This window comes from Ochotona princeps, chromosome 11 (assembly GCF_030435755.1).
Source record: "Ochotona princeps isolate mOchPri1 chromosome 11, mOchPri1.hap1, whole genome shotgun sequence".
NCBI classification, from domain to species: domain Eukaryota; kingdom Metazoa; phylum Chordata; class Mammalia; order Lagomorpha; family Ochotonidae; genus Ochotona; species Ochotona princeps.
The window spans coordinates 71,679,813-71,703,785 of NC_080842.1; the positions used below are offsets into that span (position 1 = coordinate 71,679,813).

The 23,973-nt window shown below is 54.8% G+C and overlaps 1 protein-coding gene across 1 annotated transcript in view; it reads left to right on the forward strand.

Moving 5' to 3' along the window:
- Positions 1-456: 456 nt before the first annotated feature.
- Positions 457-23,973, forward strand: part of KIAA0232 (KIAA0232 ortholog) — a 73,338-nt gene continuing 49,821 nt past the window's right edge. Inside the window, exon 1 of the mRNA XM_058670307.1 lies at positions 457-615. The gene's annotated coding sequence lies outside the window, so the exon portion shown is untranslated. The remainder of the gene's footprint in view (positions 616-23,973) is intronic.

Consider the following 23,973-nt stretch of genomic DNA (forward strand, 5'->3'; position numbering starts at 1 on the left):
TTGCCACTTCCGAATCTCCCAGAATTTTTTGCACTTCTTGTCTACTTAATAACAATCATAAAATGCAAGGCAGTTTTTTTTTTAGGGTATCTAATTTTTTTTCTTAAAATGCCGTCTTTGTGCCGCCCACGCGAGCCATCCCAGGACGTGGCGGCGAGGGGGCGCAGACAGGTGCGGCGCATTCCCCGAGCGCAGGCCCGGGCGCGCTGGCCCAGGTCAGCCCCGCGCCCCGCTGCCCCGGGCCTGCAGCCCCGCACCCCGCGCCCCGCTGCGTCCCCTGCGCCCCCGGAGCGCGCGCCCGCTGCGTCCCCTGCGCCCCCTGCGCCCCCGGAGCGCGCGCCCGCGGCCAGGGGCCCGGCGTGGGGCGGGGCCGGTGTGATGTAATCCCGGCGCCCGGGCGGAAGGATATGGAGCGCGGGCCTGGTTGGCGGGGCGCTGAGGCCAGTTGCCGGGTAACGGAGCGGAGCGGCTGCGGCGCGCCGCCTCCCGCCCTCCGCCGAGTGGCGCCGGGGCAGCGGCTCGTACGTCAGGCGCAGGCCAGGGCCGCCCGGCGTCGGCAGCGCCCGCAGCCCCTCGGAGCGAGAGGAGAGGCGCCCCCGCCGGCCGCCGGGGCAGGTACGGCGCGCGGCGCGCAGGGAGGGCCGGCTGAGGGGGCGCCGGCAGCCTGCGGGGCTCGGGGCCGGGCGCCCGCGCTCGCTCGCGGACAGTGGACGATGAGTCCGCACAATGGGCCGGCCCGTCCCCCGGGCCGGTGCGGCGGCGGCGGGGGAGGATGCGAGGCGCGGGTGTGCGTGCTGCCGGGGGCGGGGGCTCCTCTGCGGCGCGGGGCCGGGCGCGGGGAGGCCCCCGGCGGGGGGCCCGGCTGGCTCGCTCGCGTCCCCGGCGTCCCGCTCCCCCTCCCCTCCAGCATTGTCCTTTCGGGGCCCCGGGAAGGGAGAAGCGCGGGGCGGGGGAGGCGGCTGAGCGGCGGCCGCGCGGGCCTATGGCGCGGGGCGCGGCGCGCGCGGGGCGGGGCCGGTGCGGCGCAAGGTTTGGCGAAGGTTACCGGGCGAATGCAGAAGTGACAGGGCCCCGAAGTCGCAGGCGTGCCACCCCGAACGCCCTGCTGACTCGCCGCGGGCCGGACCCGAGAACGCGCGTCTGCAACCCGGCCGGAGCGCCCCCAGACTTGGTCGGCTTGTGCCAGTGCCTCTGGTTGTCCCTTGGAATCGGGGCCGCGCGGGTGACAGCTCTGCCAAGCTCTCGTGGACACCCGCTTCCCTCTCCTCCCCCTCACCGTGCGCGCCGACCCCGGACCGTGGCAGAAAGAAATCAGTTTTGGGGTTGTTCTTTGCCAGCCTTTTCAGCTCTCGTCCTCTGTAAGCGAGCTATTTAAAGACTTAACCCTGGGGGTGCGGAGGGGGGAGTGTGGGAGACGGATGCGGCGGGCAGGGGCTGCACGGGGTCGGGGTGCCTTCGCTGTTGGAAGTCATAGAGCTAAGTGCGATTCTTGCCGGGGTTCACCTGGCTGGCAGGCTTGGGCTCATCGCGCAGGTGCACAAGGATGGGCTTGACAGTCAGGGGCCTTGCTTGTATAGAAAAAGCATGTTGGCAGGTGGGTGGTGGTTGAGCGGTTTGGGTCTCAGGCGATGCTGAGGGTGGAATCCTTGAGCTAGGTTTTGGCTGTGTGCTAGGAGACCGGCTCTGGGACAATTGGACTGATTCGAATCCCAAGTCCTCTGCATGCTGAAGGTCAAACATGATTTTGGGCTGAACCATTCCTAACTAGGTCTGGGGATCCGCAGGCGTGCCTTCGCATACCTCCGGAAGCACCTTGCGAGCAGCGCTGTCTGTCCAGCCTGTGTCGCCGCCCTTGCTGGCTAATGCCGTTTTAATCCTTCGGAAAGTCGTTTGTGGCTTCAGTGTTGGGTGTCAGGGGATTTTTATAAGCACATGTCACCCACGAAATGCCGGTTGCGTCCCTCACGGGTTGTTGGGAAGGGGGACTTTACTGTGAGATTTTACTCAGCTTCGTGGCTTGGAGGGGTTGGGGGTGGTCTGGAGCAACAGCAGGACTGTCTGTTGTGGCCTCCGTGGGTGCCGCAGGGGTGATAGCTGGTTTGCGAGCACTGGCTGGCGTGAGGTGAGTGTGCAGCACCTGCACGGTGCTCCCCGTGCCCACCTGGTGGTGCCAGAGCTTTGCCGCTGCCCTGGTAGCCCTTGCTTGGAGCAGTTGGTGACCACTGAGCTGGTTTCTCATCTGTAGAATGGGACAGTTGATGACACCCATCTCCCAGGATGGTGAGGATGGTCTCATGGGGACCCCTTCACATGTGGGGTGAGGGTTGTTCCCCTGGGAGCCCCAGCTCTTCAGCTTCTCCCCGATCCCTCCTGTTGCCAGCCTCCAGCTCAGCAGGCGTCCCACACGACCTTGCCCGAGACACCGGAGTTGAGACTCGCAGCCTCGCCGTCTGGCACTGGTTCTCTTTGTGCCTGTTCCCACGCAGGCCAGCTCCGTGAGGCTCACGCGTCCTTGACGGTGCCAAGCCACTCCAGCTCTTTGCTGCATTGTTTCCTTAATGGAAATGCCCTGCCTCACTTGTGCTCCAGGTTTTAAAAGTTCACCTCAGATGTTATGTGCCCTGCAGTGCTTTGGGCCAGTCCAGAGCAGGATCCAGGAACTCCATGTGGGCTCCATTGAGGTGGCAGGTGCCCAGGTACACTGCCTTCCCGTGTGCGTTAACAGGAAGCTGGGTTGGAAGTGGAGCAGCCCGGGCCCAAGCCAGCACTCAGCCGTGGGATGCTTAACCCGCAGTGCCACAGCCCTGCCCTTGAACTTCTGAAGATTTACCTAATTATTTGAAAGGCAGAGTTATATGAGGAGAGGGAGGGAGTGACGGAGAGAGTAGGATCTTTTATCCACTGGTTCACTCCTCAGACGGCTGCAGTGGCCGGGGCTGGGCCAGCCCGAAGCCAGGAGCTCCTTCTGAGTCTCCCGTGTGGGTGCAGGGACCCACACACTTGGGTGTGTTGGGGAGCTGCCGTCACAGTTAGTGACTTGACTGGCTGTGCCACAGTGCTCATCCCTCTTTGAAATGTTTCTGAGAACAAATATCAGGGTACCTACCACAACATTAAAAACTCGGGTTCACCGTGTTGGGATGAATCCTGTTGAGAGTATTCCCGTAGGTTATCCTGGCTTCTCACGGACTCAGTAATGAGAGTCTGAGTGTGGGTCCAGCCCTTGCACCGGCTTGCTGCCTTGTGTCTTGTGCGGGTGCAGGTTTGAAGGTGGTGGTACCTTGGAAGGTACTGTCACGCCCTGCCCGGTAGCTCACCTGCTTTTGTGTAAACCTGTGTTACAGAGGTGGACTGTGCTCACAGTCCTATGGTTGGGCCAGGGCGCTGGGTGTTTACCCTCCCAGGCCGGGCTTTGTGTGCTGGGGGTGGGAATTGGGAGGAGGGAGGTGTCTCACTTCACTGTACGCTACCCCCCTCCTTACCCAGGCTGGAGAACTGTGGAGATGCCTGCCTTTTATGAGCTGTATTCATTTCCCAATTCAAAGTTACACAGACAGAGAATGGCCTGTCTGCTGGTTTGCCCCCGATGGGGCCAGGGCTGGGCCAGACCACACGCCTGGAACTTCATCCGTGTCTGAACCGTGGGCCATCTTCAGCCATTAGCAAGGAGCTGGATCAGAAGTGGGACAGCCAGGACAGGAACCAGCGTCCACTGGGGATGCTGGCATTTCAGCATGGCTCGAGCTGCACACCACAGTGCCGCTTCTTTTCTTGTCAGCCAGAGCTTCCGAAATTTGCCTCCATCAAGCTTTGTTTTTTTTTAAAGATTTATGTATTTTTATTACAAAGTCAGATATACAGAGAGGAGGAGAGACAGAGAGGAGGATCTTCCGTCCGATGATTCACTCCCCAAGTGAGCGCAACGGCCAGTGCTGTGCCGATCCGAAGCCGGGAACCAGGAACTTCTTCTGGGTCTCCCATGCGGGTGCAGGGTCCCAAAGCTTTGGGCCGTCCTGGACTGCTTTCCTAGGCCACAGGCAGGGAGCTGGATGGGAAGTGGAGCTGCCGGGATTAGAACCGGTGCCTATATTACCAAGCTTTTCATTTGTGGTGGTCCTACTCTCCTTACTGCTCCCCCCTCAATTCTGTCTTGGCTGGTTCTGTTGCCTGGATTATTTAATATGAAAGCCATATCATGCTGTCTCCCACTGCCCAGCACGTTTGCACTGTGGGCCCCTTCCTGTGCCCTTGGGGGCTGTGACAGTTCTGTGGGGGACGCTGGAGGTGTAATGCCAAGAGAATTTGGCCTTGCCGACCCCTCTGCTCCCGCCCCTTAGTCCAGAGGGTTAGAAAATAATTCGCTCCACCCTCTGGCCTCATCTTCCACCCAGTCTCTTCTTGTCCGCTTGTATCTAGGCAGGAGACCTCTGGCTAGTTCTCCAATTGTCTGTCCAGTTCCTTTAGTCTGGAATGTTCTTTTCACCTTTTTCTTCCCTATCAGAATTGTGGAGACTTGGTTAAAATGCTGCTGCTTCTACCACCTGGTTTTTCAGAGTCAACTGTACATTCTTGCTGTCAGTGCCTGCCTGATACCGTCACTGCTCTGTGTGTGTGTGTGTGTTTGTGTGTGTGTGAGAGAGAGAGAGTTAGTTAGTTTATGTTAGCTCTACATGTAGGTCTTTCCTGGATTATGAAGTGCTTGGAGGAAAGAGAAGGAAACGGTTAGGTTTGGGGTTATGCTGTTGAGTCCCTCTAGCGTGCGAAGTGGGATTTTGCACAGCTTTCATTTTCTGAACATTAGCTGGGCATCCCTTTGCAATCTCTGACTTCAACGCAGGGGAGCAGGGAGGGGGCAGCTGCATGGGAGAACTGGGTGGGCCCCCACCCAGGCAGTGGGTGCTCAGTGTGTGGCTTGAAGGGCTGGATTAGCTGCCTGATGGGTGCGTGCCACTTGCCACCTGCTCACAGGGCTGCGTCTGGAGCGTGTGGGTCAAGACGTCGGCTGCACTCAGTGAGTTGGAGGGGCCTTTTGAAGGGGTCGGTGGTAGTACTGAGTTATTCGCACTCGGGCAAACCCCCCTGCAGCTGAGCGTGTTAAAGGCAGCGAGACAACTGGAACCAGCAGAGTAGTCATGCACCTTGTCGTTGTTCAGCACATAGGAGAGTTCCCCACACATCCAGGCTTTCCCCTCGCTCTGGGGCTTGTGGCAGTCTCGGCCCCTGGCTGGGTAGTGAATAGGCAAGTGAGGAACCAGCGACTTGTATGCTTTTAATTACCAGATGCAAATTTGTGTGCATCACTGCTCAAGTAAGTCCTCAACAGGACGGCTAGTTCTGAATGCGGAGACCCCGGGTTTGCCAGGGTGACACTGACTGTTTAACTTACATGGGCTAGGTAAGTCTTTTTATCTAGAAATATGTTTTCCTAAACTCTTGAAATCTGGTCCCCAAATTTGGGCATAATAGGACTAGTGTAGTGAGTGAACATGCTAACACAGCTGGCGTCTTTATTGGAAATCAAAGGCGATATGACAGAGGGGAATATGCCGGAGTCTGAGTGTGTGGTGGTGGTGAATGACATGCGTGAACAGACACGTGGGGTGGTGAATGAATGAGATAAGAATACAGGTGTATGTGTGGGTGAGGTCTGAACACAGGCTGTGTGTGTGTATTTGTGAGGTCAGTCAACACAAGCGGATGTGTGAAGGAAAGGAGGATGTGTGGATTAGGTCCGTGAACACAGCCATGTGCTTGCATATGCATGAGGCCTGTGAATACAGGCACTGTGTCTGTGAGGTCTGTGAGCACAGGTGTGTGTGTGAGAGAGAGTGCTCCTTGTGTACCCACAGGTGTGGACACTGTGTGTGAGTGCTCCTGGAGTACCCACAGGTGTGGACACTGTGTGTGTGTGTGTGTGTGTGTGTGTGTGTGAGTGCTCCTGGAGTACCCACAGGTGTGTGTGTGTGTGTGTGTGTGTGCTCCTGGAGTACCCACAGGTGTGTGTGTGTGTGCGCTCCTGGAGTACCCACCGGTGTGGACACTGTGTGTGTATGAGTGCTCCTGGAGTACCCACAGGTGTGTGTGTGTGTGTGCGCTCCTGGAGTACCCACAGGTGTGTGTGTGTGTGTGTGTGTGTGTGTGCGCTCCTGGAGTACCCACAGGTGTGGACACTGTGTGTGTGTGAGTGCTCCTGGAGTACCCACAGGTGTGTGTGTGTGTGTGTGTGTGTGTGCGCGCGCTCCTGGAGTACCCACAGGTGTGGACACTGTGTGTGTGTGAGTGCTCCTGGAGTACCCACAGGTGTGTGTGTGTGTGCGCTCCTGGAGTACCCACAGGTGTGGACACTGTGTGTGTGTGAGTGCTCCTGGAGTACCCACAGATCTTACTACCCATGAACACTCTTATTGTAATCTTTCAGGAAGTTTCTTATTTTTAGAAACTGTGAAGTTGAATTTGTATATTTTGTGTTGTTTACCAAAACAATTTAAATGTAATTGGGTATTATAAAGCAAATTTTTTGATAATGTGCAGACTAAGGAAGTCTGAAAGTGTGTAAGTTATAATATGAAGTTTTCTTTTTTTCTCTTCTATCTTGTACTTGTTTTACTTGGGAGAAACCCATTGGTAACTTCACTGTTACATCACAGAGATAGGCTTGAAAGTGTAGAAGTAGGGTTGTGGTAGAGAGTGTTTTTGTGTCGGGGTTTGGACAAACACTGAATGTTGGAGTACTTTTCATGTCTGCCACACGCATGTGCTGCTGTTTGAAATGTGACTACTATGCTGCACTCGTGGTCGGGCCGGGCTGTGGTGTAGTGGGTGTAGCTGTCACTGTGACAGTGGTGTTCCGTACAGATGTCTGTCTCTCTCCTTGGCTGTTTTGCCTACAGCTCGGCTTCCCTGCATCTGTGCCTGGGGCAGCAGCGGTAGGGTCCCTGCTGTCCAGGGGTAAGCTCCTGTACCAGCCCGTGGCACCCATGGCCACTGCAGCCATTTTGGGAGTGAACTAGAGTTTGGAAGACAACCTTCTCTCTCTAACTACCTTCCAAATGAATAAAATATTTTTTGAAAATTGTCAACATATATTCAACTAATTGATGGCATAGGTTTCACTTTTTTGTTACTGTGCCATAATTGCCACGGTGAACGTTCTTATGTGTGCAGAGCGTCTGTAGACGGCTCATGGGCAATGTGTGTTATATAAATATTACTGAACTACCAATTGTTCTTGCACTGAAGTGACAGTACCTGTTACAGTGTGAAGCACAGCATTTACAAATTATATAAATTTTATTTTTGAAAATTTTTACATATTTGATCAGAATGCGAAGGATCCAGGGTAGAGGAAAGTGGGCGAGACCATTGTTTTCACATTCTTGTTTTTCCTCCCTGTCCCCGGGGGAAGGGGAGAGATAAGGGGAGAAGCCCCACCCAGCCGCCCACCCATCCCAGGTGCCCGATGTGGGGCGCGCTCCAAGGGTCCTGCTCAAGTGGTTTTGATAGTTCAGCAGTTCTGTATTGCTGCCGATCTTGCCACTGCAAGCACGATGAACTCTCTTTAGACTGCGCTGGCTGACATAGTCCACCTTAGAGCCTCTATTTGCTCAGGTGTTCACTGCCAACTCTTGGCTGGGGTAGTTGATCAATTTATTTTGTCCTCTGTTATGGTACCAGGTGTCTTCTGCAGGCTCCAGTGTACTGCCTTATGCTCCATGTGTACCTGGATATGCTGTCTACTGCTCCATCTGAGCCATTGAGGACGCTCAGCTTTGACGCAGGCATTGCACGATCAGACCGTGGAACCTGCAATGTTCTCCATGGTTGGAGTTCTGAGTCCAGTGGTTCAGTTGGGGGGATTCCCAAAGAAACTTCATCTGAGGTGATCCCAGACCTGATCCTTGTGTGTGCTGACCAATACAGGGTCTCGCACAGTCCATCACCCAAATCAGCCTATGTGCACACTGGTAGTTGCGATTGCAGGATCTGTTGTCTCCAGCCCTGTCTTCTACACATTTAATGGGTGTTACAGTCCAGCTCGATCCTTCCCACCACATACGCGACCCCCCACGCAAATCAGTGGGAGTTGTAGTCTAGTTGGAGCGACCCACAATAACCCCCACCAGGCCTGGCCCTTCCGTTGTTCCTGAGTTTGCCAGTATGCACAGCAGACTGGTCCGTTCTGTCCCACATCCCATTCAGCTCTCACGTGTCAATGGGCATTGAAGCTTAGTCTCACTATCCCGCCCACACATGTGCCTTGGGTACCACTCTCTGTCTAGCCATGCCTATCCCAGGCCTGGTTCTCATGCTTACCAGTGGGAATGGCAACCCAGGAGGGAGATGCCCACTGTTTCCCTAATGGGACCACTTTCACTTCTGGATCTTGCACTTTGCAGTGGTACTGCAGTTTAGCCAACAGAGTTTGCCCCCCATGCCAGCATCTGCTAGCTGATGCTGCAGCAAAGCCCAATCTCCCCTTACCCCCCTCTGGCTTATTCATGTACCAGTAGGAACAGTCCACCCAGCCTGGCTTGTCCCTGATCCAGCTTACATGCAGGCCAACAGGTGTTGTAGCCCTGTCTGACCTGGTCTGCTCCATATCCCAGCTGTCACGCTCACCAGTGGGAATAGTGGGCCCGGCAGGGGAGCTCCCTGCAGCCCCGCTACTGGATTCACCTGCTCTCGCCTGGCCTCATGTGCACTGGTTGGGCATTGTGGCCCAGTCTGGCATGGCCTGCTTCACCTTGGAATTTTCTAGTGGGTGTGTAGCCTGGCCCGGCACTGCCCCCAGTTCCAGCTCAAGCTGGTGGGGATTACAACCTAGCCAGCCGAGCCAGATCCCAGTCCCAGCCCTAATGTGAACTGGCTGGTATTGCGGCCCAACTTGGCATGACCCACACACCATTCTGGCTCTCAGATTTGCCAGCAGGTGATATGAACTGGCCCAGCCTGGCTTGCCCCAGACCTGAGCCAAAGGTAAGCCTGTGGGAACTGTAACCTGGCCTGGCCTGGACTGTTCCTTTTCTTGGTTCTTGTGCTCACCTGCAGGGACTGTGTTCCGACAGAGGAGTTCCCCAAGCTCCTCCATCGGAACCTCTCCCAATGCCAGATCTCACACTCACTGGTGGGTCCATGGGCCAGCCCTATTTAGTCCACCTCATGTCCTAGCAGGAACAGTATCCTTTCCTGACTGGCTCTCATCCATTCTGATTCTTACTGTTGGGTGCTACATCTCAGCCAAGCCTGGTCTGCACCCAGATACAGCTCACACATGGCTCAGCAGGGGCAGAGACCCCGCCCAACCCATCCTATACTCACTATGGTTCTCATGAGCACCAGTGGGTGCTGGAGTCTAGCCCAGTCTGGCATACCCCAGACCCAGTCCACACTCATGCCCAGGGAGACTGCAGCCCTGTCTAGACCAGACCACAGCCCCCACTCCGTCCCCTGCATTCACCAGTGGGACCCACAACTCCATCAGGGTGTCCCCTTTGCTCCCCAGCCGGGCCTGATCCCAGGCACAGATATTGTGCATGCCAGTGGTTGCTCTGACCCTGCTTGGCATAGCCCCTCACCTGTCTTGGGCTTTGGCTTCAGCTGATGCAGCCTGGCCTGCCCCGGCCTGCCCCCAGTCCTACTCTATGTGGTGGGTGCTGCTACCTAACCCTGCTTAGTTTGCTCCCATCCCTGGCTCATGCAAACCAGTAGGTATGGCAGCCTAGCCTGGCATGACCTGCACTCCATCCTGGTTTCTGCACTTTCCTGTGGGCTATGGTTTGCTCAGGCCACCCGGTCTGCCTCTTTCCAAAACCAACTCACACACTTGCTGTCAGATGGAGCTACCCTGCCCAGCCTGCCCAGCACCTAGGCTTGGACCACGTGCTCATCAGGAGGAGCTGGGACCCACTAGGGGAGTTTCCCAGGCTCCCCCACGCAGGCCACTTGCAGACCCAGATCTTATGCATGCCAGTGGGTGGTGCTTGGCCCTTGCCCGGCATGGCCTGTCCCATCTGTTCTGGCCTTTGTATACGCTGGAGTTGCCTGGCCTGTCCCACACCCTGTTTTAGGGTGCTCATGTGGGTGCTGCAGCCTGGATCTGCCCTGCTTGTTCCCAGCTCCAGTACCGTGACTATTGGTGAGTTCCATGGTCATGTCTAGCTCAGCCCATCACCATCCCAACTCTCAAGATAACCAGTGGGACTTGTAGTTCCATAACATTGGGCCCACGTATCCCCCACAGAATCCCTGGACCTGGTTCCCTTGCGTGCCTAGTCTAATGTGCCCCATCCCCTGATCCGACACTCACTGTCCGGTTCTGGGATCTAGTCCTGCCAGACAGGCCACTAGCCATAACTTATGTGTGCTGGCGTGTGGTGCTCAGCCATGTCCCATGCTAACACACCCAAACCAGGACTCACATGTGGGTTGGTGCATCAGTCTGACCCATACAGATCTTCAGGTCTCTCCCCTCCAAACCACCAAGCCTCAGTTCCATCGCTTACCTGCAAGTACAGTGGCCCTGCCATGGGTGTCCCTCAGGGTTCATTTCTCACCTACACACACAGTGGCCTTATTCATGGATGTCCCTAGGCAATAATTCCCTATCCTCAAGACCCCAGAGCTTGCCACCGGGTGGCCAGCAGGTACATCTTGGCGCTGTTAGCACTCTGCCTGCCTGCCTACAAGCCCAGGATCCTCCCCTCACCTAGCAGTGGTGGATGGGGAGCTAGGATCCCCAGCAGGAAGCCTGGCCTGGCATGGTTCCCCCAGCCACAGCCACAGGGGGTCCAGACACCTGCACTGCTGCTCAGCCTTAGCTGGAAGCATGGCGTTGTAATTGTGTGGGTTAAGGTGCTCCTGTAACAGTGCTGCTCCTCTTCCCATCTAGCTTCCTGCTGACCTGCCAGGGACACAGCAGGTGATGGCTCGACTGCTCTGGTCCCTCCACGTGTACCTGGTTGATCTTAGCTTAGTTCGACCTTTTTGGCCATTTGGGGAGTGAATCAAGGGACGAAAGGTTTAAAGTCTGTCATTTTAAATAAATCAATCTCTTTTTGAAAAAGATCAATTTCCATCTGTCGGTTCACTGCCTAAATGACCGTGATAGCTAGCACTGGACCAGGGCAAAGCCAGGAGCCTGGAACTCCATCCACGTTGGACCATCTTCTGCTGCTGTGCCGGGTGCGTTAGCAGGGATCTGGATGAAAAGTAGAGCAGTGCATCTGGGATGCCATTGTGACAGGTGGCAGCTTAACATGCTGTGCTGTGACACTAGCCTGAAAATAATTTTTTTAAGATTTTAATTTTTATTGGAAAGGCAGATCAGATTTACAGAGCGAACGACAGAAAAAAATCTTTCATCTGCTGATTGACTCCTCAAATGACCACAGTGACTGGAGCTGAGCCATTCTGAGGCCAGAAACTGCTTCTGGGTACAGGGTCCCAAGGCTTTGAGCTGTCCTCCACTGCTCTCTCAGGCCACAAGCAGGGAGCTGGATGGGAAACAGGGCAGCTGGGGGACATGAACTGACACCCATAGGGACCCTGGCACTGGTAAGGTGAGGGCTTAGCTATTGAGCATCACTCCAGACCCAGATAAATACTTCCAAAGATTTATTTATTTTTTATATGAATGGCTGATTTACAGAGAAGGTGAAACAGAGACAGAGCTCTTCCCCTGCTGGCTCACTCCCCAGAGGGCTGCTGTGATTGAAGCTGGGCCGATCTGAAGCCAGGAGTCCAGAGATTGTTATGGTTTCCCATGTGGGCTCAGGGGCCCAAGGACTTGAGCTGTTCTCTACTGTCTTACCAGACCATTAACGGGGAACTAGATTAGAAGTGGAGCAGCTGGGACAGGAACTGGGAGCACAAACCGGCATCCCGTATGGCATGCAGAGGATTAGGCTGGTAGGCCACCATGTTGCTTCCCCCAAACTGTTTTTTTGAAAGGTAGAGTTACTGTGAGACAGAGAGAGACAGAGAGGGGTGAGGTGGGGGATCTTAACACCTGCTGGTTCACTTCCCAAATGGTCACCATGCTGGAGGCTGGAACTCTGGGTCTCCTGCATGGGTGCAGGGGTCCGGACACTTGGACATTTTCTGCTGCCTCCCCCGTGCGTTGGAGGAGATGAATGGGAAGTGGAGGTGAACAGGTGCTCTTGGGATGCCAGGATCACGGGCAGTGCCTTAACCCCTGTGCCACTTGCTGGTCACAATTGAAGTGCAAACTTCTAAGGTATTGCGTATGTTTATATTTTTGTGTTAGACATTTTAAAATGTGTGTATAAATAGCATATCATACTTTATTTTTTTCCTAAATATTTATTTATTTTTATTGGAAAGGCAGATTTACAGAGAGGAGAGACAGAGAAAGATCTTTCATCCTTTGGTTCACTCCACAAATGGCCACAACAACTGATGCTGAGCCAGTCCGAAGCCAGGAGCTTCTTTCGGGTCTCCCACATGGGTACAGGGTCACCAGGCGTTGGGCCATCCTCTACTGCTTTCCCAGCCAGTTAGGGAGCTGGGTGGGAAGTGGAGCCACCTTGGAGGAGCAACGAGTTGAGCCACTGTGCCAGGCCCTGGACTGGCCCATCTTACAAATATAGGAGTGAGTCTTCAGATGGACTCCTCTGACTAGATTGCCTGAGGTTGATTTGAAAACCAAGGATGGGACAGGTCCTTTCCAAGACTCGTTCACTCCCACGAAGCAGTCCCACAGGCCTAGCTTCTCTGACACTCGCCTCTACCTGTGTCCTCATGCAGCTGACCTGTCACAGACCCCTCTGTTCCCCGTCCCTCCCTCAGCCATGCCCTCACTCCTGTCCTGGCTCTCTAGCTTCCAGCCTCCAGAGCACACGAAGGTGAGCAGCATGTACATACTGTTATGCTCCTGGTAGCCATGCTGGAAAAGAGAGCGGGACACGTGCTTGGTCTGTCAGTTGAGATGCCAGTGAAGGTGCCCACATCGCGTGTCAGAGTGTGTGGATGTGAGTCCCGGCCGTGCGCCAGATCCCGACCGGACCCGGCTCCAGAGCCGGGCCCTGGCAGCTCACTGCTGACCCGGCTCCAGAGCTGGGCCCTGGCAGCTCACTCCTGACCCGGCTCCAGAGCTGGGCCCTGGCAGCTCACTCCTGACCCGGCTCCAGAGCTGGGCCCTGGCAGCTCACTCCCACATGTTCTTGGCTTGTAGCTCCAGCGTGCCCCAGCCCCAGCCATCCTGAGTAGAGGCGGCTCCTGGTTGCATACTCATCCTCCTGCTCTCTCTGCCTCTCGAATAAATAACTTAGAAAGAGAAAAGCCAGATTAGTTTAATAATTTTTTTACATAGTCCTACATACCAAAAATAATGTAACCAAAATAATCAATTAGTTTTCATACTGAACCTTTGGCGCCTGGTGTGCTTGGCACTGCACTGTTCAGGCTGGCCACATGTAAGGCCCCAAGGTCACACGTGCAGCTCCCACATGCAGCTCAGGGCCGTCTTGCTGGCGCCAGGCCTTTGATCTCTCTGCTCATCACTTCCAACTTTCTACCCTTCTTCTAGCTTCACTTCTGGAATTCTGTGCAGGTGTTTCACTGGCACCTCCGATGGGCAACACGATGACTCTGGACGAGATGGCTTCTCTCTCTTCACCATCCTTGCTGTGAGCTTCCCTGTAATGGTCAAGGGCAGCTCCGGGCTGCCATGTGTCCTCTTCCACAGCCCACAGCAGCAGGACAGCAGCCCTCTTGGTCTGGAGCCCTGTGCCAGACAGTGCATCTTGCCCCTAGAGTTTCCCCTTGCAGAGAACCCTTCTCTGGGCACCCGTCTGCTCTTCTTCCCGCTTGGCACTGGACACACACACTTGCCTTATGCTGTGTCAGCCTTGCCCTTGAGATCCACCAAGAACAGTGCTCTGCATGTGTGAGCACAGGTTGTCCTGCTCGTGTCCCCCCCGGAGGGACTGCCTCCCACTGCTGCCCGTCACGACACACACGCTGAGGCCTGCCTGCCTCAGGCCACCCTGAGCAAGCTGGGCAGGAAGGGGCTCCCACCTGACCAGGAACACCCAGCTGGGGCTGAGTACTCCAGCGGCCTGGCCAGAACTCCCTCAGAAATACAGTCGGATCTAAGACTGCTCCCACCTATTCTGTGCTTATCAGCTGTCACAATTGTAGCAAAGTCTCACTGGTCCCAGTCCTGGCCCCTGGTGAGACTGAGGGATGGCGCATAGGACAGCATGCCATGTCAGGAAGCAGAGGAGACACACCTGGCTCACAGCCTCTCCCAACAACTCCCTGCCGAGGGCGAGTCCCTGAGACCGAGGACCCTCCACTCAGTGCCCACCTCCTTCTCTGTGAGCACTGGGGCTTGGGGGCTTGAACACGGGCAGGACTTGGGAAGCCCCGTCCTGTTCAGAACGCCCTCTGCTTTCACTGGCCCCTCCCCACATGCTCCTCCTGCACCCCTTTACCCTGCCTGGGCAAGGCACATACCCACTGCCTTGCCCAGGCGGCAGTTTGTGAATGAAGGCGCCTCAGGAGGGGCAGGACGGTGCAGACCACGCGCAGCTCGGGGCAGCGCGATCAGACCTCTGGGGCGGACTCCTCCCAACGCTGCCACGGAGGTCCCAGACACAAAGCACAAGGGGGAACTGTTCACAAGGAAAGCTCATTTTCTCCTTACCCATTTTTTTCTTTTTAAAAAAGTTTTTTCGTTTGCAAGGTAGAGTGACAGAGAGAAGATGAAACATAGCAATTCTCTAAGGGCTCACTCACCAGTGATTGCAGAGCCCTGGCGGAAGCCAGGAGCCAGGAACTCCATCTGGGCCTCCCAGTGGGTAGCGGGGGCCCACACACCCAGGCCACCTTCCCTTCCACTGTTTTCCAGACAGATCTGCAGGGAGCTGGATGGGAAGAACGGAGCAGCCAGGACTTGAACCTGTGCTCTGAGGCAGCAGGCCAGCGTTGTAGGGGGCGGCTTAGTCCACTGCACCACGACATGGGCCCCTCTCGTCCCCCGCTTTCTGCAGCTGCATCTAAGGAGTCTCACTCTTCCACCTGTGAGTTCCAACCACCACTTTTTAGGTAAAGCACCAGATACTCCCAGGAAGCCTTTGCTCAGCTGAGTTTGTCAGAGCACATCATCCTTGTCTCTGACCTACCCGTGGTGAGCTGGGACTTGTGTCACTTAATTTTAAGAAGGAACTCTCCTTTCAGGCAGCTGTCTTAAGTCTGAAACTTTAGCTGCACCCCTAAAACAGGGATGGGAATCTTATTTCTGCCATAATCTGCAAACCATGGAAAAAAAATCAACTTAGAAATCAGCCTGCTGTTTCTGAGTAAGCAGGGAGCCCTGTCGCCCACAGCTGTCCTCTGCAGCCTGCCCGCGCCGCCTCGTTCCTGCAGCGCCCTTGGTGAGCACAGTGATTCTGGGTTTCAGTTTCGTTATCTGTGAAATGAAAGTAACAGTGTCTCGTAGAGTGAAATGAAACCCCGACCCTCACGGAGTAGGGCTCAGGCTGCTGCAAGACCACCACACTCCCAGCTGGAGACAAAGCTGCATCCTTCACCTTAGCAAGCTTCCCCTGGAAGGACATGTTGCTAATCAGCGAGAATGTCTGTGGGAAAGCTGTGAGGGACGTGGTCTCAGGAGGCTCAGGCTCCGGCTGCCCTGCTGCACACTGCAAGGAAGCGGTGTGGCCTCCACACCCCGGGACGCGGGGAGCCCGACCCTGGCTGCCCTGTTGCTGCACACTGCAAGGAAGCGGTGTGGCCTCCACACCCCGGGACGCGGGGAGCCCGACCCTGGCTGCCCTGTTGCTGCACACTGCAAGGAAGCGGTGTGGCCTCCACACCCCGAGACGCAGGGAGCCCGACCCTGGCTGCCCTGTTGCTGCACACTGCAAGGAAGCGGTGTGGCCTCCACACCCCGGGACGCAGGGAGCCCGACCCCGGCTGCCGCCCGACCCCGCCATTTCAGCTGTTGTGGGAATCAGTCAGTAGAGGAAGGTCATGTCCTCTCTCAGACTTTCAAAGTAATATTTTTTTTTTTTGAAAAAAAAAAAAAAAGCTAATTTGGTGTGTTGGACAGGGTGAGTTTCGGCTCTGCTGAGGCCCTGAGGTGCAGCAGTGGCAGCCCAGGTGTGTCCCTGGGTCCCCACCACTGGCAGCTCCTATTGCCTCCTGAGGACCGAGGTGTGTCCCGGGGAAGGGCAGGATCCGGAAGCTTCTGATTTACTGCACAGTACAGGAAAGAAAAGAAGGCTGGGTTATCTTCCTAGATTCCCCTCAGTTAACCGCTGCAGCCGTAAGAGGTGCAGCGTGTGAGGACCTGGCGTGGCCTGGGTCTTAGGGAAACATTAGTTCCATCAGCAGGAGCAGATCCATCCACAGACACTGTCCACTGTCTCAGGTGCACATGAGCCTGCTCAGAAGGTCGAGGTGTTCTGAAATGAACACACCTGCTCTGGGGACGCTCTGACGGGTCTCTAAGTTAGGTAAGAGGAAGCAGTTGTATAGCAGAATAATACTTTATACTATGAGGAAACTTTATGGCAGGTTACCAGCGGAATTTTGCTTATTCAGATAGCATCTAGGAGCTGGAAAGGTTACTGTGCTTACCTTAAGAACCACATCTACAGACTTCATGTACGATTTGGAAGGCATGTGATAGTGGATGAAAAAGGAAAACTTCTGCTTGATCCTGTTCTGAGGTCCCGAGTGTGAATCTTACTGCAGAATCAAAGCTTCATTTGGACCCTTGACAATTCCTGGCTAATTGCTTATGAGTCACGTAATCCAGAGAAAGGTTTGATACAGTTAGACGCTTTCATGTTGCCGTGTGGAAACTTGAAGTGTTGAATGTCGCCTCAGTCCTTTAGCAGACGACTGAGATCACAGAGTGCGCTTCAGCATGGTAGGGCTTGTTTTTAATGTAAAAACTATAAAATTACACATTTCTGTTTCTAAATTTAGAGTTTTTGAAAGTTTTGCATTTTTTAAACTTGAACATTGTTTACATAGTGGAGGGCTGCATGCCCATATGGACCTATGATGCGGGTGGGCAGGGTTAGGTGTGGAGGAAGGTGGGTGGGACAGATGTCTCAGCTTTTCTCTGTGTCTGCAGGGAGATGGGGGCTGCTGCTTGCTGTTAAGCTCCATCAGTACACTGGATGGAGGATAGCTCTTTGATGCCTCACAGTCCACGATGTGGGGAGGAGTGTTCCAAAGGTGTCACTTAAGTGGTTTTGTTACTTCTGAGAAGTTACTGGTTTCGTCGCCCTAGGGTTAAGAAAATCTTTCCAAAGTCTGTTGGTTGATCAAATCCACCTAGGACATGCTGCAGAGCTTGGCCGTAAGAACTGTCCTCTGAAGAGACAGTTGACGTCCCCTGCTGGCCTAGATGAACTGACCATCATGCCCTCCATGTGCGTCTGGGCATGCTGTCCACTGCACAGGCATCAGCAACTGAGGAGGCCCAGTCCTGACACAAGCTCGGACCACACCACCTGTGGTTTTTCCTGTACCCAGGGTCCGAATCTGCTGGTCTTGTTGGGGGAGTCCCTCAAGAGACCTTGCCTGGGGTGACCTCTGACTTGCCAGCCAGTACAGGGTCAGGTTCGCTCTGCCACCTGCACCTGCCAACACATGCTTCTGCTGGAGCAAAGTGCGTACCGACCTGTATCTCCTGCTCTCGTGCGTACTGGTGGGTGCTACCGCTGAGCCCAGCCTGACTAGCTCATGCTGACAGGTGCTGTTGCTCCCAGCCCTCGTTCTGCTCACCAGCACAAGGAAGGCCTGTAGGGGACTGCTCACAGTTCCTGACAGGCATGCTCCAAGCCCTGGATCTTACTCCTGCCAAGGGGTGCTGTGGTGCAGCCTGACATGACTTACACCAAGTCTTAGCACTTGCCAGCAGGTGCTGTAGCCTCGTCTGGCTGGTCTGCACCATTCTGGCTCCTGTACACGCTGGCAGGTGCAGTAGCCTAGCTCAGCCTGGCCTACCTCCAGTTCCAGCTACACACTCACCAGTGGAAACAGCAGCCCAGCAAGGGAGTCCCCGAAGTTCCCTTATCAAGCCCACTCCCAGCCCTGGGTCTTTTTTTTTTTTTTAAAGAATTCATTATTTTTTATTGGAAAGGCAGATTAACAGAGAGGAGATACAGAAAGATCTTCTCTCTGTTGGTTCATCCCCCAAGTAGCCACAACAGCTGCAGCTGAGCCAGTCTGAAGCCAGGAGCCAGAGCTTCTGGATCTCCCACAGGGGGACAGGGTCCCAAGACTTTGGGCCATCCTCTACTGCTTTCCCAGGCCATAGGCAGGGAGCTGGATGGGAAGTGGAGCAGTTGGGACACAAACCAGTGCCCACATGGGATCCTGGCATATGCAAGGCTAGGATTTAACCACTGAACCATCGCACTAACTCCCTAACCCTGGGTTTTGTACATGCCGGCAGGTGCTGTGGCTCAGTCTGAGATTACGCACCCCCAGTCTCGGTGTCTGCCCAGCAGCTATTACTGCCTGGCTCCAGCTCTCACTGGTGGATGCAGCAACGTAGCCAAGCCTGGCCCACCTCTAGCTTTGATGTGAACTGGTGGGTATTGTGGTCCAACCCAGCCTCGCCTGCACCTTGTCTTGGCTCTGGCTGTGGACTGACTCAGTGCCTACCCAGAGACTCGGCTCACACATATGCCAACGGGTGCCACAGCCCAGTCTGGTCTGGCCTGGTCCCAGCCCCAGGTCTGTGGGAGCTGTGACTTAGCAGGAAGATTCCCCAAGTTCTATCAGACCTGTTCCCAACAACAGATCTCACAGGTGCTGGTGGGTGCTGGTGCACAGACTGACATGGCCAGCCCCCAGTCCTGCACTCACCGGAGGGTGCCATGGCCTGGCCTGACTGGCTTGCACCCATTCTGGCTCTTGGGTAAGTGCTGCAGCCTAGCTCAGCATGACCGACACCCAGACCCAGCTCTCATGTTACCTGGCGAGTGCCATGGCCTGGCCTGGCCTGGCCCACATTCCTTATGGCTTTTGCCAGTGACAGTGGGTGCTAGAGCCTAGTCCGGGCTGATCTGTCCCTAGACGTAGCCCAACACGCACTCTGATGGATTCTGCAGCCTTGCCCAGCCTGATCTGCCCTTAGCCTCAGCTTTCTAACTCACCAGAAGTGTCGTCTCAGGACCATTCCCAGTGCTGGGTCTTGTGCGTGCTGGCAGGTGTTTCAGCTCAGCCTGGCATGGCATGCCTTCAGCCACAGCTCTTGCTGGTGAGTGTTGCAGCCTAACTCAGCTGGGTGTGATGCACACCTTGTCCTGGCTCTTGTGTCCGGCCTGTGCCCGGACCTAGTCCACACAAGTGCTGACAAATGCTGCACCCTTGCCTGGCCCGCCTCCAGCCTCAACTTTTCTACTCCTCAGCAGAAGTTGCGACCTAGTGGGGTTGTTCCCCAAGTCCTACCAGACCTGCTCTTAACCCCGGCTGTCAATGTGCCAGTGGGTGTAGTGGCCCTGCTTGGTATGGTCTGCTAGGTACTGGCTTTTGCGTGTGCTGATGGTGCTGCAGCTTGGCCCCACCGGGCCTCTTCCCGGCCTCAGTTCCTGTGAGTGTCAGGTGGGTTGCTGTCAGGTGAGTACTGTGATCCAGCTAAGTATGTTTCCTAGCCTCACTTTTCTTTTTTTAAGATTTATTTATTTTTATTGGAAAGACAGATATATAGAGAGTAGAAGAGACAGAGAGGAAGATCTTCCGTCTGATGGTTCACTCCCCAAGTGAGCGCAACAGCTGGAGCTGAGCCAATCCAAAGCCAGGAGCCAGGAGCTCTTCCGGGTCTCCCACGTGGGTGTAGGGTCCCAAGGCTTTGGGCCGTCCTCCACTGCTGTCCCAGGCCACAGGCAGGGAGCTGGATGGGAAGCAGGGCTGCCAGGATTAAAACCCGCGACCATATGGGATCTCAGTGCGTGCAAGGCGAGGACCTTAACCACTACACTATCGCGCCTAGCCCCACTTTTTGCATGTGCCAGCGGGCAGCAGGCGATACTGTCCAGCCCAGCCAAGGTGTCCTGTGGAGTGGGGCCTTGGCCTGACCCGCACGTACCCTCCGGTTTCCCTTCTCTAAAACTCTTGGTCTCAGCTCCCTCGCCTACTTGTGAGTGCAGTGGTCTGGCCCGTGGAGGCCCCCAGAAGTCACTCCTGTGGTGTCGAACATGCTCTCAGCAGCTTCCACTCCCGTGCGTCTCCAGACCCCTTTCCCTGGGTGTGTTTCCCCTCCCCCCCGGCATTCCCTGGCTTCCCCACTTATCTGAACAGGCAGCTGTTCTGGACACTGGTGTAGTTAACACACATTTGGCACTAACCAGGCCCAGAGTGTCCGCCAGCTCCTGGCTGCTTTTCTCCCTGCAGTGTGACACTTGCCTGGGTAAAAGGCAACCCAGACAGTTGCCTACGGCATGGGAAAATTTACATTTTTTAAATTAATTTTATTGTCTCCTAATTGAAGGTCTGAAGATCTCCAAAATTTTATTTCCTCAATTTTCTACCAATTTTTTATAGAAACTATGGAATTTCATAAAACTTGTTTTCTTGCATTCTGTTTTGGTGTTATTTGTTACACACATTCCCCCCTCCTTTATTTTATGTGCGTTTTCATCTTGTGAACCACCTGTTGTGGAGTTTGCCTCGCTTTGCTAAGGGCAAGAGGCAGCATTAAATCAGACATGCTGACAGAGGAGAATGAATTATCAAGTAACTTGAAGTCAAGTGAAAGCTGGGAACAATATACTTTACATGAGTAGTTCATCTTAATAGCTGAGTTAGTATGACAGAACATAGAAGCTGAGCAGACCGTGGAGTGTGTGTGGGCACAGCTGGGCTTGGAGAACTTAAACCGATTGGTTGTGAAGTTCTTCAGCTCTCAGTGATTTTGCATTGGTGGAAGTGCGCTTAGTACTTCGCATTCACTGTAGCTCGGATTACATAGACCTGTGCGTTAGTGTTGTTACACAGCGTAAAGATGGATTTATGTGTTTGAGAGGCAGCGCAGAGCTGTTCCACCTGCTGGTTTACTCCCCAACAGCACTGGTTGGGGATGGTCAGGGGCTTGCTCCAGTCTCCCGCCACCGGGGGTCGTCCGCTGCCTCCCGCACATTAGCAAGCGTGCGGTAGTTGGATGTGAAGCGGAGCAGCTGGAACTTGTGCTGGCCCTCCAGTGTGGGTGGCGTGAAGGTCCAGTGCTCCATGCTCTGTGTTTGCTTTTGTTTAAGATTTACTTACTTATTTGAAAGGTAGAGTGACACGGGAAGAGAGAAAGCGGTTTCCCCCGATTGCCTGCAGCAGCCAGGCCTGGGACAGGCTGGAGCCGGAGCCCTGCGGGTCTCCCACGCGTGTGGCCTGGGACAGGCTGGAGCCGGAGCCCTGCGGGTCTCCCACGCGTGTGGCCTGGGACAGGCTGGAGCAGGAGCCCTGCGGGTCTCCCACGTGTGTGGCCTGGGACAGGCTGGAGCAGGAGCCCTGCGGGTCTCCCACGCGTGTGGCCTTGGACAGGCTGGAGCCGGAGCCCTGCGGGTCTCCCACGCTTGTGGCCTTGGACAGGCTGGAGCCGGAGCCCTGCGGGTCTCCCACGCGTGTGGCCTGGGACAGGCTGGAGCCAGAGCCTTGCGGGTCTCCCACGCGTGTGGCCTGGGACAGGCTGGAGCAGGAGCCCTGCGGGTCTCCCACGCGTGTGGCCTTGGACAGGCTGGAGCCGGAGCCCTGCGGGTCTCCCACGCTTGTGGCCTGGGACAGGCTGGAGCCGGAGCCCTGCGGGTCTCCCACGCGTGTGGCCTGGGCCAGGATACTTCCCAAGTGCGTCGGCAGGAAGCTGCATTGGAAGCTTAACCCACTGCACAGCAGTGCCAGCCACCGAAGAGGCTCTTCATCTTTCAGGCAAAAATGAACCAGGTCTGGGGGCAGTCCTGGGTCACACTGGGTAGTGCTGCCCTTCAGGAGCCCGTGTCCCATATCAAAATGCCAAATCCAAGTCCTGGATGCTCCATACTTTGAATACAGCTCCCTGCTAACGTATCTTGGCAGTGCATTAGCCCGCGTGCTCCTGCCCCCGGATGGGAGGTGAGTTCCTGGCCAGCTCCTGGCCGATATGGGAATCTGGGGAGTGATCCAACAGGTGGAAGTCTTGTCTTTGCTTTTCAAACGAATAGATCTTTCATTTGCTTGAGAGAGAGAGAGAATCTTCCATCTGGTGATTCACTCCTCAAATGGCTGCAGTGGCCAGGGTGGGGCCAGGCTGAAGCCAGGAGCTTCTCTGGGTTTCCCATGTGGGTGCCGGGCCCACACATGTGAATTGTCCTCCACTGCCTTCTCTGATACTGGAGTGGCTGGAGCACAAACCGGCACCCATATGGGATGCTGGCATTGCAGGTTCTGCGGCTTACCTCACTGCTCCACAGTGCCAGCCCCAAATAATGAATCTTTTCAATTTTAGTATATGTGCTTCCAAAGCGAGCAGCAAATAAATCATGGTTTAAAATTATGCATCGAGGGCCTGATGCAGTAACCTGGTGGCTAAAGTCTTTGCCTTGCACATGCCAGGATTCCATATGACACCGGTTTCTGTTTGACTGCTCCACTTCCCATCCAGCTCCCTGCCTATGGCCTGGGAAAGCAGTCGAGGATGGCCCAAAGCCTTGGGACCCAGGAGAAGCTCCTGGCTCCTTGCTTCGGATTGACTCAGCTCTGGCTCTTGGTGGCTGCTTAGGGAGTAAACAGCTGATGGAAGATCTTTCTCCTCTGTATATCTGCCTTTCAGATAAAACTAAATAAATAGGAAACTAAATAGGAAAAAATTGTGCATTGAATAAAAAAAAGAGTTAACCAGATCTGGTACAGTATTGAGACTTACTAAGACGTACAGTAAGGCCCAGAGCAATGGCTTGGACGGTAAATACTCATCTTGCATGTACCAGGATCCCATATGGGCGCAGGTTCGTATCCCGGTGGCTCCACTTGCCATCCAGCTCCCTGCTTGTGGCCTGGGAATGCAGTAGAGGACGGCCCAAAGCCTTGGGAGACCCAGAAGAAGCTCCTGGTTCCTGGTTTCAGATCGGCTCAGCTCCGGCCATTGCAGCCTCTTAGGGAGTGAATTAGCAGATGGAAGATCTCTGTCTCCTCTTTTTTTTTATGAGTTATTTATTTTTATTGGAAAGGCACATTTACAAAGAGAAGGAGAGACAGAGAAAGATCTTCTGTCTGCTAGTTCACTCCCCAGGTGGCCGCAGTGGCCAGAGCTGAGCTGACCTGAAGCCAGGAGCCTCTTCTGGGTCTCCTATGCAGGTGCAGGATCCCAAGACCTTGGGCTGTCCTCTACTACTTTCCCAAGCCACAGGCAGGGAAACAGATGGGAAGTGGTGCAGCAGGGACATGAACCAGCTGGCGCATGCAAGGCAAAGATTTTAGTGTTAGGCTACTGCACCAGACTCAAAAGTAAGTAAATCTTAAAAGTAGTGATCTTTCCTGTAAGAAAAGTCCTATTAAATAGGATTCCGTTTCATTGTGACCAGAGCATATGCGCTTACCAGTGTGTGTCTGACCGCTTGGCTAAGGAAAACCTGAATTTCTTACCCTTTATGCAGTGTGCCATGTGGAAAGAGCTCAGACCTCATACTATTCCTGTTTGTTACATTATGTTATTGTAAAAAGCAAGTTTTGGGTTGGTGTTGTATCGGGTGAGGCTGCCTCCTAGCTACCACATCCCATATTGACGCTGATTCATTCGCTGGATGCTCTGTTTCCAGTCCAGCTCCCTCTAATGTCTCGGGAAAGTAGTGCAGGGTGGTCAAGTGAGCCCTTGCCACCCCGTGAGAGAACTGGAAGAGGTTTCTGACACCCATCTTGCCTACCCTGGCTGTGGCAGCCGCCTGAGAAGTGAATCAGCTAGAAGATTGTCTCTCTCTCTGTAACTCTGTCAAAGAAATAAATGAAAAAAGGGAAAGTCTTAGT